At 32.9% G+C, this 18,187-nt stretch overlaps 1 long non-coding RNA gene across 1 annotated transcript; it reads left to right on the forward strand.

Moving 5' to 3' along the window:
- The first annotated feature begins 452 nt into the window (after nt 1-452).
- Nucleotides 453-2,197, forward strand: LOC131529713 (uncharacterized). The gene is made up of 3 exons (XR_009268189.1): nt 453-886; nt 1,269-1,333; nt 1,425-2,197. It is a non-coding gene; the product is annotated as an uncharacterized LOC131529713 (long non-coding RNA).
- Nucleotides 2,198-18,187: the final 15,990 nt, after the last annotated feature.

The following is an 18,187-nucleotide window of genomic DNA, read 5'->3' on the forward strand; positions in this document are numbered from 1 at the left end:
GTCATTGGGAGCGCAGGGGGTAAATTGCGCGGGTCGCTTGACTTCACACACCAGCCCTAAAAAACAAACCAAAAAACGTTGTATAAACAAACTTTCAGATTAAAACCATAAAATAGACTAAATAATTTGGGGAATTCTGGTTGGAACCCAAATTACATATAAAGCCAGAGTTTAAAACTAAATTGCAGCAATTCTTTTCTACTTTTGTGAACTCATTTGATTTGAGGGAAATAAATCGGTCCCGTGAGACTAAATGTCCTTGTGGGATGTTGGATAAATAAAAGAGAACAAAGAAAATATTCTGTTTTACTAAACCAAGCTGTTAGAGCCATAATGTCTATTGTAATTCTGTTTTTTGGCCACTGGGTGGAGTGTGGGCCGCCCGGGCCCGGGTAACTTTTGAGGTCTAGTACAAATTATGACATTATGACATCAAATTATACAAAAATACAAAAATACATAGGCTACAGGCTCATATGGATTACTCATTAAAAGATCGCGATCTCGATTCAAACACACTCAATCTTATTGCTATGTCGATGAGACCATGTCTATTAAACTATTGAAATCACAATCGCATCGGAATATTTAAACCTGTTTTTGCGCAGCCGCTGATCCAGAGAGAGCAAACAACAACATCCTAATTTCTGATTGGCTGGTAGGTGGCATTTAACTCTATAACTCGAGAGAGCTATGAACTCGACAGAAAACGTACCTCCGTATTCCCTCATCTGTTAATTTATTAGTAATTGTAGCGGGACAAGTTATCCCTTCTCAGCGTGAGAAATACAAGGTGTGGCGTGAGAGCGTGTGAACTGCTTGAAATGCGTGAGTCTCACTCCGATTGCGTGAGACTTGAGAGCCCTGAATAAGACCAGCAAGCAAGGTAAAAATATATGTGCGTTTGTGTCAGATTTTTGCACACCGGTTTAACCCATACCATAGTAACATTTACTCGTCAACATGGCGGTTACAGAACTTTACCATGGTAAACTGCGCTGTCGTTTCAAACGACTTTTGTCATTTTACCGAATTAAAATGGTTTTTAACGAGCAACGCTTATCTTATATTAACATTAGGTTAACTAATGCGAAATTTAGTTCAGGTGTTAGTAGTTAATGTTGGCCAGTAGCCTGAGAAAATAAAATAGTATATTAGCTAAGTTAAACTAGTTTTATGACTAGCTGCCTTTTCTAGTTTTAGAATTAGTTTATAGTTTTTAATGGAATTTAAGATTTACTGCATTTTTTTGTATTTGTGTTTTAAAGGCAACTGCAATGAAGCATCAAGAAAGACATGAGCAGGCCAGCCACCCTGAGACTGATAATTCATGGTAAGAGAACAACCATGGTTTTGAGAGGTTTGTGTATTCTATATGAGGTTTGCCTTTTAAAAGTGTGCTATTTCTACTTCTTGTTTTTCAGAGAAGACATTTCTGTCAAAGTGGATGGTGAGCAAAGATGGTGGCCACGTTTTGGAGCAGCACCTGGGTTTTGCAGATGGCTATTCTTTGGCTGCTTGTCTTTTTCCCCATTATGTTTCTGTTGCCTAAGGGGCCATTCACATATCGCGTCTTTTGCGCGCTCAGGTTCGTTATTTCAAATGTAGACGCGCGGTATGCGCGCTCATAATGGAAGCGACACGCACGCGGTGCGACACGCTCATTTTTTCCAGGCGCGTCCGCGCCGCATCGAGATAAAACCATAGACATAATATACATATATTATATTATGTCTATGGATAAAACCGTCTCAACTTTTCAGAATGACGCAAGCGCACCGCGGGTCATGTGACAAGAACCAACCAATCAGCTTCATCCTTTCCCGTAACAACACTGAAAGCTCAGCCAAGATGAAGGAACAGCTGATCATAGCTGTACAGGGATAGCCATTTTTAAATAAACTTAGTAGCAGAGCTACTGCAAGCGATTTTTAGTGCTGGAAATCCATTTATCCTTTTCTGAAACTTCCGCGTCTTCATGGAGAGTGCAGGTCATGGTTGCTTAGCAACGGCAGACGCCTCCGAGTCCGAACGCTTTGGAAAAAAGCAGAAAGCAGCGCGCCTAGCGTTTTCCACGCGTTTTTAGGCGCGATATGTGAACGGCCCCTAAAGATTCTTTGTGAGGATGAATCCAGAGGACACAACATGATGCACTGCAAAACGTCCTGAGACAGGAGAAATGGTGAAGATGCACTGTTCCAGCATTGGAAGTCTGTATTTTTAAGTGTTATACATACAATGTTTTAAAATAAAGAATTGGATATTTTATTGTGTCTGTTTTAATTGAATGCCAGTAGTACCTATGTAGAGTAAAAATAAAATATATAAAATAAAAAATATATAAAATCTAATTAAATCTATATTAAAATGAATGAATTACAGTAGTATACTTATAAATCAAATACAGTTTGCTACTGTAAATATTGATTACTGTTGCCAGTAAGTTACTGTAAAAACCCTTTGAAATGTCTAACAATGTAGGCTAATGGATGTGCACAATTTCATACTGACTACATAATTAGAGAAGATTTGTTTTTTTATTTGAATTAGTTCGTAGTACACATTTCAAGCTTTCTATAGATCTGTTTCAGTTTAGTTTATGTCTGTGAGCTGGTTCATTGTTGCTACGCGCTCCATCCACAGAGACTGCATCAGACAACAGAAAGCACATCCAAAAATGAATAAGTATTTTAAGCTCTTTCCGCAGGAAAAAGAGAAAAAGATGCGCGGGCGCCCCCATGTCATTAATTAAGCGCGATAATACTACACTCCTCATAAATACTTTAAATGCACCTACAGCGATTTTATTATTAATATAATAATAATAATAATAGTAATAATAACCTGTTTTGGTCATATTTACTATGCCCAGTTCCCCCTGTCATTGATCTAGCATCCCCTGAGCACCCGCATTTAAAATTCTCTGTCGCTGCCCCGATTATACAGAAAGGTAATATATTCACATATATGTGAAGCACTGTTAAATATATTGAAATATATTTCGAAAATACATATTGCTTGTGTGTGTTCACATAGGCTATTTCTGAAATTATATTCATGCATCGTGATTTTTAATCAATGTGTTTTTGCAATGCAGCAATGCATTTTGTTTCTACACTACCTTTACCATTTTTAAAGCTATTAATATATTATATTAGATTAGATCCTATATTCTCACTCAATTTAGTCCTACTATCCACTTAAACAATATGTCATCAAGTTTCAGGACAAGTTCTAATTTTTAATTCATTCTAATTTTATGTACCGGTTCTATTTATGTAAAAGCTGCATAACTTTCACGTGTTTGATGGGCGCGAGCGTTGAACATTCGAGGCGCATTTAAACTGGAGTGGAGGGAGTTACCATGGAAACGGGGCGGCAACTCAGCTGACAAGAAGCAAAAAAAAAACTCCATCTCTCACTGTTGTTTTTAATGCTTTCAGGTAAATTTAGTCCCTAAAATTACACAAATAATACATGGGTCATTCTAGAATTGGGGGTACATTTCACGTCTTCGCGTTATTTTTCAAAAACAAAAATTTCACTGAATCAGTTTTGAGTTATAACACAATTTATATTAAGCTATCACCAAAAACAATGATTTTATGTATATTAAGGGACATTTTGTCTTGAAAATAATAACTGAAAGACTGCCACTACACTTATTATTGACTGTCTTCGCCTCCTGATTCATACATTCAGCTTGAATCATCATGAAATAATTAAGTCTAATTTTCATATTTTTGTGTTTACTCTAAGTTACATAAACAATTGCATAAAATATCAAATTTTTGGAATATTTGTAATTTCATTAATAAAAAAAAAAACATTTTGTATCTGTCCCTACGTTCTCGTCAACTCTGTTATGTCACTTATAAAAAGGCATAAAAATCTTTAAAGCATTCATAGAAAAAACATGTGACTTGCACCAAGTGATGTCACTTCCTTTGGTAGGAATCTTTGGAAAGCATTGATGTATGTCTTCATTCTTTATTCCCATTAATTTGTACAAAATGTTTAGGATACACCAAAAGTAGATTAATTATTTGTCAAATCTGTTATTGTGATTTTGCAGTGAATCTCTCATTCACTTTTTAAAAACAATAATATGATGGAAATTGTTACAATTCTGTTTTAGACATGCCATGTGCTGTCTGGTTTGAAGTTAGCATCTTGAGCTAAAGCACAAAATGGTGGAAAATGTCAACTCTGTTATTGTCAACTCTGTTTTTTAAAAAGTTTAATGATAACAGAGTTGACAATGAGTAACAGAGTCAAATGTTACCAATCACATTTAAGTATTTTGCATTATTATTATGTTTATTTTGGATTCTGGGTCATTTTACTGTAAATGATACATTTGTTTTACATCATTACAGGCTAAAGAAATTGAATTACAGGTAAATTAACCTCTCAGCAGCAGAAAGGCAAGGGCAACAGAGGGCACAGCAACATGCTGACCCTGCAAGGAAGGCAGAAAATAGACAGAGACAGATGACACAAAAGGAAAAAAGCACCACTACTCAAAATTAATGTTTTGCTCTAATGTTTATGAATACTAGTGTAAACATATGTCTACAAAGTAAATCTAACATTCTTGCAAACTGCTATTCCTTGAATCAAGAGCTCTGTCTTTTATTATGTCTATAAACAACTTGCATAGTGCACATTTAAATACTAAATAAAGACATAAGCACTGTAAAAAAAAATTCCGTAGTTTTTACAAAATAATTCTGGCAGCTGTGGTTGCCAGAATAATTTAGTAAAAAAAATACAGAAAAACTGTAAACATATTTACAGAACAAAACTGTAAAATGTACAGTATAAAACTGTAATTTACAAACAGGGAAATTTGAATGTAAACCACTAAATTCAACAACACACACTGCTATTAAAATCTGTTTTGTACCTTTAACATACTGACAACCACCATAATAATGCAGGCGGTAAAAGAGAAAGCCATATGAAGAATCAAAGCTCATCACAGGTAGCTTCGCCACAAGCAGAAGTATATACTAATATATAGAAGGCGCACAGAGTCATTCATGTAAACACAAAACATCATCATGGTAACACACATTATACTTAAATAATGCAATAAACATTCATTAAACAAAAGAAGATGTAACATAAAGCCCAAATGTACATAACCGATAACAAAACTATTAAAAAACATGATTATATAAACAAAATACTTTCAAATGTGGAGTGCCACGCAGAATTCTGGGAATATCAGTTTTCAGTTTTTGACTGTAAATTATGCATTGATTTGTTATTTTTACTTCTAAAAACTGTACAATTAACAGCATTTTACTGTAAAATTACATGAAATGACTGGTTAGATCTTTTACAGTTTTTCCCTGTATATAGTACATGAACTCACTGTTAACAATTAACAGTTTTTTTTCAGTAGCGTTTTTACAAAATTTTACAGTTAAAATTACACTTATTTTTTACAGTGTGGGCAGAAATTGCCAATAACTGATTTGCATGCCCAGGGTGAGGGAGCAGAAAAAATGTCATTTTATTTTCCAGATCTTTGGACACATTAAGTTAATTTTCAATTACATGAAAGATCTGTAATTCACATGTATTTTATCAAATTAAATAGTTGTTACATTTAAAATGGTTTCAGTTTCAGAATCTGGCAAAACATGTTGCTGTTTTGGTCTTTTAACTACAGGTGGTCAAATCTGTTTTGGGATGTCAACTCTGTTTTGGGATGTCAACTCTGTTACCATCAATGTCAACTCTGTTACCATCAATGTCAACTCTGTTTTGGGATGTCAACTCTGTTACCATCAATGTCAACTCTGTTTTGGGATGTCAACTCTGTTACCATCAATGTCAACTCTGTTTTGGGATGTCAACTCTGTTACCATCAATGTCAACTCTGTTACCATCAATGTCAACTCTGTTACCATCAATGTCAACTCTGTTACCATCAATGTCAACTCTGTTTTTAAAAAGTTTAATGATAACAGAGTTGACAATGAGTAACAGAGTCAAATGTTACCAATCACATTTAAGTATTTTGCATTATTATTATGTTTATTTTGGATTCTGGGTCATTTTACTGTAAATTATACATTTGTTTTACATCATTACAGGCTAAAGAACTTGAATTACAGGTAAATTAACCTCTCAGCAGCAGAAAGGCAAGGGCAACAGAGGGCAGAGCAACATGCTGACCCTGCAAGGAAGGCAGAAAATAGACAGAGACAGATGACACAAAAGGAAAAAGCACCACTACTCAAAATTAATGTTTTGCTCTAATGTTTATGAATACTAGTGTAAACATATGTCTACAAAGTAAATCTAACATTCTTGCAAACTGCTATTCCTTGAATCAAGAGCTCTGTCTTTTATTATGTCTATAAACAACTTGCATAGTGCACATTTAAATACTAAATAAAGACATAAGCACTGTAAAAAAAAATTCCGTAGTTTTTACAAAATAATTCTGGCAGCTGTGGTTGCCAGAATAATTTAGTAAAAAAAATACAGAAAAACTGTAAACATATTTACAGAACAAAACTGTAAAATGTACAGTATAAAACTGTAATTTACAAACAGGGAAATTTGAATGTAAACCACTAAATTCAACAACACACACTGCTATTAAAATCTGTTTTGTACCTTTAACATACTGACAACCACCATAATAATGCAGGCGGTAAAAGAGAAAGCCATATGAAGAATCAAAGCTCATCACAGGTAGCTTCGCCACAAGCAGAAGTATATACTAATATATAGAAGGCGCACAGAGTCATTCATGTAAACACAAAACATCATCATGGTAACACACATTATACTTAAATAATGCAATAAACATTCATTAAACAAAAGAAGATGTAACATAAAGCCCAAATGTACATAACCGATAACAAAAACTATTAAAAAAACATGATTATATAAACAAAATACTTTCAAATGTGGAGTGCCACGCAGGGAATTCTGGGAATATCAGTTTTCAGTTTTTGACTGTAAATTATGCATTGATTTGTTATTTTTACTTCTAAAAACTGTACAATTAACAGCATTTTACTGTAAAATTACATGAAATGACTGGTTAGATCTTTTACAGTTTTTCCCTGTATATAGTACATGAACTCACTGTTAACAATTAACAGTTTTTTTTCAGTAGCGTTTTTACAAAATTTTACAGTTAAAATTACACTTATTTTTTACAGTGTGGGCAGAAATTGCCAATAACTGATTTGCATGCCCAGGGTGAGGGAGCAGAAAAAAATGTCATTTTATTTTCCAGATCTTTGGACACATTAAGTTAATTTTCAATTACATGAAAGATCTGTAATTCACATGTATTTTATCAAATTAAATAGTTGTTACATTTAAAATGGTTTCAGTTTCAGAATCTGGCAAAACATGTTGCTGTTTTTGGTCTTTTAACTACAGGTGGTCAAATCTGTTTTGGGATGTCAACTCTGTTACCATCAATGTCAACTCTGTTTAAAGTTTTGCTTTAAAAATGATAATTATATGTGTTTTATTGTTAACAAATTGCTCAGAAGCTAATTAGCCTAAATAGTACTACTACTACATGAAATTTTAAAGAATTTCATTCATTTTTAAAGCTATGATTAGAGAAAATACACACCATGTTGGCAACTTTTCAATTAAACGGGTTGATATTTTTACTCTAAAACAAAAAGTCTATATATTTTTAGGTTTAAAGTTGAATTAATGGATTAAGAGACAGATGTTCTTCTAGGGAGGACAGGGTTTTAAATTGTGTTACATTTGTTAACTGTATATGTTTGACTCAATTTGTCTACAACAGAGTTGACATATTTTTCTGATAGTACATTGATTTTCAGAATAAATATTTAAAATCTTACAAGTTTAAGATCAGCAAATATAGAAAATATAAAATTTAAAGTGTGTTCTATGAAAATAAAAAAAGTTTAACCAAAAAAAAAATCCTATTTTTTTGTTTTCTTTCTCAGCTTGAAATGTACCCGCAATTCTAGAATGACCCACATACAACTGTTCCTGACGCTTTCTTACATGTAATTGACACGCTTCTGTTGAATATTTACTTTACAGAAATGGTTCAGTGTCATCGGGAAAAGTCCGTTAGCATCACAACCGTGAGCTAACTATAGGCTAACTATTAGAGGTAAGCTAGCTATAGATTTCAGCTCTTATTTATGAAAGTTTGGGATTTTAATCACTTATGTGTTGATGAGTGATTTTTATAGTTTTGTAAATGTTTTCCTGGCATTAATGGATGAATTGAAATAAGCTAATTAATTTAACCTACAAGTATGCACTGCAGGGTAGACTGAGTACATTTGAGACATATGTACAGTTGAAACACCTTAAATAACTTGCTTACACGAGAACCCCGAGCCGTGGTTTTTGCTCCACATACGTGTATTAGTGTTCTTTTTGATCGTGGGCAATTTGAAATGTGTGCATCTTTCCACTCTGAAAATATCGGCAAAAGTTTTTTTTCCAAGGTGAGATTTTCCACAATGAATAGCTTCTTATTATTTTATGATTGTTAAACTTAACATATCATTGCAAATGTTACTCTGTGCTCTAAAAATATACATATTTTATGACATTGTACCATGCAAGGTCTTTTCATAATCTAGAGAAAAGTGTGAGCATGTCAGTGGGGTTGTGACACAGTGTATCAACTGTACGCAGATTGGTCTCCTATTGCTTCACATGCTGTTTAGTTGTACAGTGTTATAGGATAAAAGTCACATTTACACTACACAAATTCTGTTAAATTATCTTTGTGATATTTCAACTGTCTTTTAGGACATATTTGCTAACATAAATGTTACAAGGATTACATAGCATTTTAAGAAATATACAAGGTGGTAAAGTGGGTATAGTTGAGACACCCTTAACAGATTTCTATGTACTGTATACAGTAACAGTCCAATCATAGAAAATAAAATGCATACAGAGGCTGTGTGTTTGTGTACTGGTATTACCTACATTATAGGGACCAAATGTCCCCACAAGTATAGTAATACCAGTAAATTCACCTTATGGGAATATTTGTTTAGGTCCCCATGATGAAACAAGCTTATAAATCATACAGAATGATTGAAAATGTAAAAATGCAGAAAGATTCGAGTGATGCGTAGGTTTAGGGGTAGGGTTAAATAATACACGGGTATGTTATTTTTACTGTTATGTTTACATTTGTACTGTTTGCCATATATTTTTGTAGTGTTAAATATTTGTTCCTGTTTTGTTTAACTGAATCTGAATTAAATAAAGCAAATAAATTAAACTGTAATTATTTAAAACTGTAATTTTGTAATTTATTACAATTGCTATAAATGGTTAGCCAGCTTTAGAGCATTAAGAATGGGTGTCTCAACTGTACCATGTACACCATATGGGTACAGTTGAGACAAAAATGCACCTCATGTTTGAGTTAATTGTGGAAAATATGAACTACTTATGGCTATTATCAATTTATGATATTTTAGTACACAAGCAAAAGAAATATCATGTGAAATCACTTCATTTCAGCATCTAGTTTTTGTGTAGTGATGAAAAAAGCAGAAAGTGTCTCTACTGTACTCAGTCTACCCTACTGTTAATCCACTTACATAAACTAAAATGGGCTGAAGCTTACATTATTTCAAACACGTTTTTATCTTTCATTGTAGACAAATATTGATAAAAATTGAACTGTGATTTTAGGAGTGTCAAAAAAAAAAAACTCTAATGGGAGCTGCTGACAGAGATATAGGAAACCAGGCTGATCTGAGAAAGCTTATTAAAGGGATAGTTCACCCAAAAATTAAAATTTGATGTTTATCTGCTTACCTTCAGGGCATCCAAGATGTAGGTGACTTTGTTTCTTCAGTAGAACACAAACAAAGATTTTTAACTCAAACCGTTGTAGTCTGTCAGTCCTATAATGCCAGTCAATGGGCACACAATCTTTGAGAGAGAAAAAAACATGCACACAAATCCAAATTAAACCTTGTGGCTCGTGACGATACACTGATGTCCTAAGACATGAAACGATCATTTTGTGCGAGAAACTGAACAGCATTTATATCATTTTTACCTCTGATACAGGCAATGTCCAACCATCCTGAGCTCATCCACAACATCCAGCGTGTGACGCATCAACGGCTCTGGAACATAGATATATATACATAGATATATACGTAGATCCTTACGTATCGCAGCCCATAGAAACAGTCGCTAATGAGGCATCTATGTATATATATCTATGTGCCAGAGCAGGTTGACGAGTCACGTGCTGGATGTTGTGACAGTCAGACATTGAGGTTTATCAGAGGTAAAAAATTATATAAATGCTGTTCAGTTTCTCGCACAAACCGATCGTTTCGTGTCTTAGGACATCAGTTTATCGTCACGAGCCACAAGGTTTAATTTGGATTTGTGTGCATGTTTTTTTCTTTCTCAAAGATTGTGTGCCCATTGACTGGCATTATAGGACTGACAGACTACAACGGTTTGAGTTAAAAATCTTCGTTTGTGTTCTACTGAAGAAACAAAGTCACCTACATCGTGGATGCCCTGGGGGTAAGCAGATAAACATCACATTTTCATTTTTGGGTGAACTATCCCTTTAATAAGCTTTCTCAGATCAGCCGTGTTTCCTATATCTCTGTCAGCAGCTCCCATTAGATTTTTTTTTTTTTTTTGACACTCCTAAAATCACAGTTCAATTTTTATCAATATTTGTCTACAATGAAAGATAAAAACGTGTTTGAAATAACGTAAGCTTCAGCACATTTTAGTTTATGTAAGTGGATTAACAGTAGGGTAGACTGAGTACAGTAGAGACACTTTCTGCTTTTTTCATCACTACACAAAAACTAGATGCTGAAATGAAGTGATTTTTCACATATTTCTTTTGCTTGTGTACTAAAATATCAGTTCATAATATAGTTCATATTTTCCACAATTAACTCAAACATGAGGTGTATTTTTGTCTCAACTGTACCCATATGGTGTACAGTTGAAACAGTAGCATGGTACAGTTAAGACACCCATTCTTAATGCTCTAAAGCTGGCTAACCATTTATAGCAAGTGTAATAAATTACAAAATTACAGTTTTAAATAATTACACTTTAATTTATTTGCTTTATTTAATTCAGATTCAGTTAAACAAAACAGGAACAAATATTTAACACTATTATATATATATATATATATATATATATATATATAAAATATATGGCAAACAGTACAAATGTAAACATAACAGTAAAAATAACAATATACATACCCGTGTATTATTTAACCCTACCACTAAACCTTTGTCAGTGCATGTTTTTTTCTCTCTCAAAGATTCTGTGCCCATTGACTGCCATTATATGACTGACAGACTACAATGGTTTGAGTTAACAATCTTTGTTTGTGTTCTACTGAAGAAACAAAGTCACCTACTTCTTGGATGCCCTGGGGGTAAGCAGATAAACATCACATTTTCATTTTTGGGTGAACTATCCCTTTAAATAACTTTATATGCATTTTTTTCACAATATATTTCACCTACTGTATATCATCATGCATCTTTAAAACCTAAAAACGTGAATCCTCGTTTCTTAAGATTTTTTATATGTTCTGTACATTATTATTTCTCTTTTCTGCATTTCACCTCTGCTGTAGCTTATTTCTAATAAAGCTGACATTGTATACTACATATTGTTGGCTCTGTGACAGATTGTTTATGTTCCTATATTCTTCCATGCTGATGGCCGTGCAGCAGAGTTGGAGGGGACCTCTTGTTGAAGAACATCTCCAAGACACTATGAACCATCTGACTAGTAAGTGAAACCTCAAAGATTCAAAAGTTTATCAGACATTAAAAAAATATATCAAATAAATATAAAATATTTTTGGAGTCCTGTATGTCTTACAATGCCATCTCATTTAACACTGCATTGAGGACACTACAACTAGAGAGGTACAACATAATGATAATAATGGTGATAATAAAAAAAAAGTTCTTTGAAATGAAAATGTAATAATGGTAAGACAGAACCGAGTACCGTGATTGTGCCTCACTTCAAAGTAAAACAGTCTGTAATGGTCATCTGCCAGATGGATGGTGAAGGTGGGAATTATAAGTTTGATTTTTTTAAACTTTAAATGTAGTAAAGTATTTGTTCAAGTAGGCTTTGTTGCTCGTGGAAACCTCACACAAGCCTGAAAGGTGCTTAAAACCTAAACTCTTATTTGCACTCTTGAAAACTCTTGAAACCAAAGAGTATATTTCAGTCTGGCAGAATTTTCTGCACACTTCACCACCAAGATCAAAATGAGCGTTGTGAATGTAAAAGCTTCACATTACATTTATAACAATCATTGTTAATGTTTGAATTGTATTTCAGGGCTGTTTGTGAAGACAGAAAATCAAGAGATGTTGTGACAACCTGGACAGAATTCAGCTCCAGATCCACCCTCCACACCAGACTTCTCACTCACAAGGATTGCTGTCTACTAGCATATTATGTGTTCTCTTCAGAGTTAGGTGCATGCCGATATTACCTGATTTTTAGATATAATAAACTATATCATATATATATGAAGAGTTCATTTGCAAAAACAGATAACGCCATTTATATTTTATTTTTTCAGAAATCAAATCCAAGTAACATCAATCAAACTACAGTTGGGTTGTTTTGATTAAGTAATAATAACTTAAACAAAAACAGGTAATTTACTAAATTAAAGTTCGTTGAAAGTATGATTTTATTGCATATTAAAAGTTTGTTTTATAGCAAAAGCAGATAACTCCACATTTCATGTCTGACAAACATTGTTTTTGTTGTGATCATAGATTATGGATGTGATTACACGCAATACACAGAGCTTTCCCTCACCATTGTAACGCGCTGCTTTTGCAATGCTCTGTGAAAACGTTTCAGCTTTTATTTAACTGTTACGCCCTGAAGAAGATATCACAGGTTCATCAAGTTCGTCGAAATTGTCCATCCTCAATCACTTTTAGTCAGCTTTGACGAAACTCTTCTCAGCTAGCGCGTCTTTTCAAAGTGAAAGTAGTCTTGTCACCTGACCTGAATACAGTGGGCTGATTCGCTAAAATGGATTTATCGACTTCTGTTAAAAAAAAACAAGGGCGCTTGTCGGCTTTTGCACTAAAACGTGAACTCGCAATGCCTTGAAAGTGGAGTTTATCGTTTTTTGCAAATGAACTCTTCATATATACTGTATATAATATTTTTTGTTTTTTTTCCCAAAGCACCTAAAAGCCATTTCATACTTGTCATACTCCAACAGGGTGAACGCACTGACCAAACAAAACAAAATTTGTGGCAGTGTGAAATGACCATAATGCTGTATGTTAGGTGTGAGATTCATTAAACTTGGTTTGCTATAATACATCCATTCAGAAGTGCATCACTGAATCATAATTCCCCCCACATTTGCTGTATATCCATAAAGTGATATCTTTGTCATAGTATTCTTTCAGTGGTTAACTAACTCATTAAGACAGTCTCTTGCTCCCACCTACAGGCATAACAATGTAACCTGCAACGTTTTTTTGTTTTTTTTTGTTTTTGAAAAAAGAAAAAAAAAAATGCATATGATTTCCAATTATTTATTGGAAGTGGGTTGGTTAAGGGCCTGATTAGCTGATGCATTACAATGATTTGGGTTCAATAGGGGAGCATGTGATTAGTTGAGAAATTGTGCATAGTTAATGATAGCTCTTAAATATTTAAATACAGTGTGTTGAATGCCTACTAAGACTTGCATAATGTTTTGACCCTGGATGCTTACAGAAGGATAATCTTTCATTTATGTGCCAGAAACATCATAAGCATTCAGAATTTTGTTGGTTCATGCTGAACTGGTGTTGATAAATGTACTCTTTATATTAATAAGTCAATTTATATTGTCACTGTTTTTAAGTTACATTGTCTGGAGAGTTTTCCAGTTTTTCACTGTCCAAATGTTGTTTGTATTCTATTTATTATGAAGGGGCAAATTATCTCGATAATGAAAACATTTACATGTCTGGAGATTTAATTTATTTACATAAAGTTTGAGTGAATGGGAATATATTCTATGAAACATGTTTAAGTTTATTAATTGAATATTTTAATGTTTTAAAATATATTTGCATTTATAGAAATCTAATATATTTACATGTACAGAAATGTAATATGTTAACAAATATTAGAAATTAATACATGGACATATATTGCAAATTAATATATTTACATAGTCTGATATTTAAATGTATTTACATATAAAGGAAATAAATATGTAAATATTTATGATAAAAATATATTTACATATAGTTAATATATGTGCAAAATATTAAAAGCGGCCAAAATCAAATATTTAAATATATTTTAATATATATTTCAAAGTATATTTACATATATTGTGTAAAATATATTTTCATGTACAGAAATGCAATATGTTAACAAATATTAGAAATTAATATATGGACATATATTGCAAATTAATATATTTAGATAGTCCGATATCTAATATATTTACATATAAAGGAAATAAATATATGTAAATATTTCCGATAAAATTATATTTACATATATTTAATATATGTGAAAAATATTAAAAAGCGGCCAAAATCAAATATTTAAATATATTTTAATATATATTTCAAAATATATTTATATATATTGTATAAAATATATTTTCTTCTATTTGAATTTAAGATATTTAAATATATCAAAATATATTTATTAAAAATATATTTCAATCTATGTGACTTATGTATGGGTTTCCTACGGCTTAGGAGATGTTTGTTTAGAAGAAATTAGGCTAACCTATTTTTCAAGTGAAAAGCTTTAGGATGAATGCTGAATGGATTCATTAATTAAGAAATGCTAAGGATTTAATGTTAAAACATTGCTTTGTTTAATTCTTTTAACATTTAAATCTTTGCGCCAGTCTCTCCTTACAGTGTTAGGGGCAGGCAGTAGGTGTGGTTTGTCCGGGACCGGATGTCACCATTCACGAGTTTTGACAGCAGCGTGTGAGGATCAGCGCGAGATGCTCGGTTCTTTTTATTTTGTTGAACTTTTCTAACTTGTGACAAACGCTAGCTAACTTTACTAAATTGTAATGTTACAAGATTTTGACAAGTATCTTATACTCTTGCTTAACGGTCTGATATTTTTTTATTTTACACCACGGTAAGATAAGTCACCATTTTTTATTTATTTATTTATTTTATTATTTAACTTGTACAATAAAGTTAAATAAAGAGAGTTGTGGGCGGGAGGGTGGAATTTTTATGACACCTCTCATCAATAAAATTTTGACACAAAGCACACTATGATCCCAGATAGCACACGTACGTCTGCAAGATGTCTGTTAAAGATCTGTTGATCTGGAAAGCATCTGCTGTCTACAAATGACTGACAGACGTCTGTACCCTGATAGCACACGTACATCTAGGAGACGTCTATTTGACATCTGCATTTACATCTGCAAGACGTATTTTTATGGTGTTTGCTCATCTGCAATACGTCTATAGGACGTCTCCTTTTAGATGTCAAATAGACGTCTATTAGATGTCTTTAAGATGTTTATGATTTAGAATGTATGTAAAACTGACATCTTACAGATGTCTGTCAGATGTTTGTAGACAGCAGATGCTTTCCAGATCAACAGATCTTTAACAGACATCTTGCAGACGTACGTGTGCTATCTGGGTAAGATGTCAGTTTTACATACATTCTAAACATCGTAAACATCTTAAAAGACATCTAATAGACGTCTATTTGACATCTACAAGGAGACGTCCAATAGACGTATTGCAGATAAGCAAACACTCTAAAAAATACGTCTTGCAGATGTAAATGCAGATGTCAAATAGACATCTCCTAGATGTACGTGTGCTATCAGGGATCTCTTTAGTATAGCTATAGATTTTATTTTAGGCAAGTCGTGATGATTTGAGATGGCTAAATTGATCAAACATAGGCTATGATCAGCCTGCCGGTCTGCCGCTGGCTGCTTGGCTGTTACTTTAAGAAACAAAAAACTTGTTTAACGAACAAAAAAATGCTCCAGACCTTTTTCTAAATGAACTGTTTTGTTAATTAAGAACTGTTGTTAAATAATGGCATAATTATTTGTTAGCTGACAACCTTGATTGTAAATAATTTGAATATTTTAAAACCACTTTAAAAATCCTGTTCAGTTTGGGATCACTATGATTTTTTTGATGCTTTTATTTGGCAAAGATGCATTAAATTGAATATTACAGACATTATTCATTATTACAAACATTCTTCATTTTATTATTTCACAATATTACCAGTTTGACATGTCTCCGAACTCAGGTCACTGTTCTCAAAACAGTTCACACAGTGATCTGAACACTTTTTAATTGTCCTAAACAGATTGTAAGTTTTCATTCATTTCATACAAATTACAAATCACGCTAAGAATTTTCTCAAAACACTGCACAAAAATCTCAAATGTTTTCAAAACAGTTAATACAACCAACCAATACTTCAAAATATCTGAAAAAAGCAGTTGTATCTCCTTTGGTTTTATACAACTCACAAACATTTATGTACTCTGTGATTTACATCAAATATTTAAATATATTTTAATATATATTTCAAAATATATTTATATATATTGTATAAAATATATTTTCTTCTATTTGAATTTAAGATATTTAAATATATCAAAATATATTTATTAAAAATATATTTCAATCTATGTGACTTATGTATGGGTTTCCTACGGCTTAGGAGATGTTTGTTTAGAAGAAATTAGGCTAACCTATTTTTCAAGTGAAAAGCTTTAGGATGAATGCTGAATGGATTCATTAATTAAGAAATGCTAAGGATTTAATGTTAAAACATTGCTTTGTTTAATTCTTTTAACATTTAAATCTTTGCGCCAGTGTCTCCTTACAGTGTTAGGGGCAGGCAGTAGGTGTGGTTTGTCCGGGACCGGATGTCACCATTCACGAGTTTTGACAGCAGCGTGTGAGGATCAGCGAGATGCTCGGTTCTTTTTATTTTGTTGAACTTTTCTAACTTGTGACAAACGCTAGCTAACTTTACTAAATTGTAATGTTACAAGATTTTGACAAGTATCTTATACTCTTGCTTAACAGTCTGATATTTTTTATTTTACACCACGGTAAGATAAGTCACCATTTTTATTTATTTATTTTATTTTATTATTTAACTTGTACAATAAAGTTAAATAAAGAGAGTTGTGGGCGGAGGGTGGAATTTTTATGACACCTCTCATCAATAAAATTTTGACACAAAGCACACTATGATCCCAGATAGCACACGTACGTCTGCAAGATGTCTGTTAAAGATCTGTTGATCTGGAAAGCATCTGCTGTCTACAAATGACTGACAGACGTCTGTACCCTGATAGCACACGTACATCTAGGAGACGTCTATTTGACATCTGCATTTACATCTGCAAGACGTATTTTTATGGTGTTTGCTCATCTGCAATACGTCTATAGGACGTCTCCTTTTAGATGTCAAATAGACGTCTATTAGATGTCTTTAAGATGTTTATGATTTAGAATGTATGTAAAACTGACATCTTACAGATGTCTGTCAGATGTTTGTAGACAGCAGATGCTTTCCAGATCAACAGATCTTTAACAGACATCTTGCAGACGTACGTGTGCTATCTGGGTAAGATGTCAGTTTTACATACATTCTAAACATCGTAAACATCTTAAAAGACATCTAATAGACGTCTATTTGACATCTACAAGGAGACGTCCAATAGACGACAGATAAGCAAACACTCTAAAAATACGTCTTGCAGATGTAAATGCAGATGTCAAATAGACATCTCCTAGACGACGTGTGCTATCAGGGATCTCTTTAGTATAGCTATAGATTTTATTTTAGGCAAGTCGTGATGATTTGAGATGGCTAAATTGATCAAACATAGGCTATGATCAGCCTGCCGGTCTGCCGCTGGCTGCTTGGCTGTTACTTTAAGAAACAAAAAACTTGTTTAACGAACAAAAAATGCTCCAGACCTTTTTCTAAATGAACTGTTTTGTTAATTAAGAACTGTTGTTAAATAATGGCATAATTATTTGTTAGCTGACAACCTTGATTGTAAATAATTTGAATATTTTAAAACCACTTTAAAAATCCTGTTCAGTTTGGGATCACTATGATTTTTTTGATGCTTTTA

Source organism: Onychostoma macrolepis, chromosome 22 (assembly GCF_012432095.1).
Source record: "Onychostoma macrolepis isolate SWU-2019 chromosome 22, ASM1243209v1, whole genome shotgun sequence".
Taxonomy (NCBI): domain Eukaryota; kingdom Metazoa; phylum Chordata; class Actinopteri; order Cypriniformes; family Cyprinidae; genus Onychostoma; species Onychostoma macrolepis.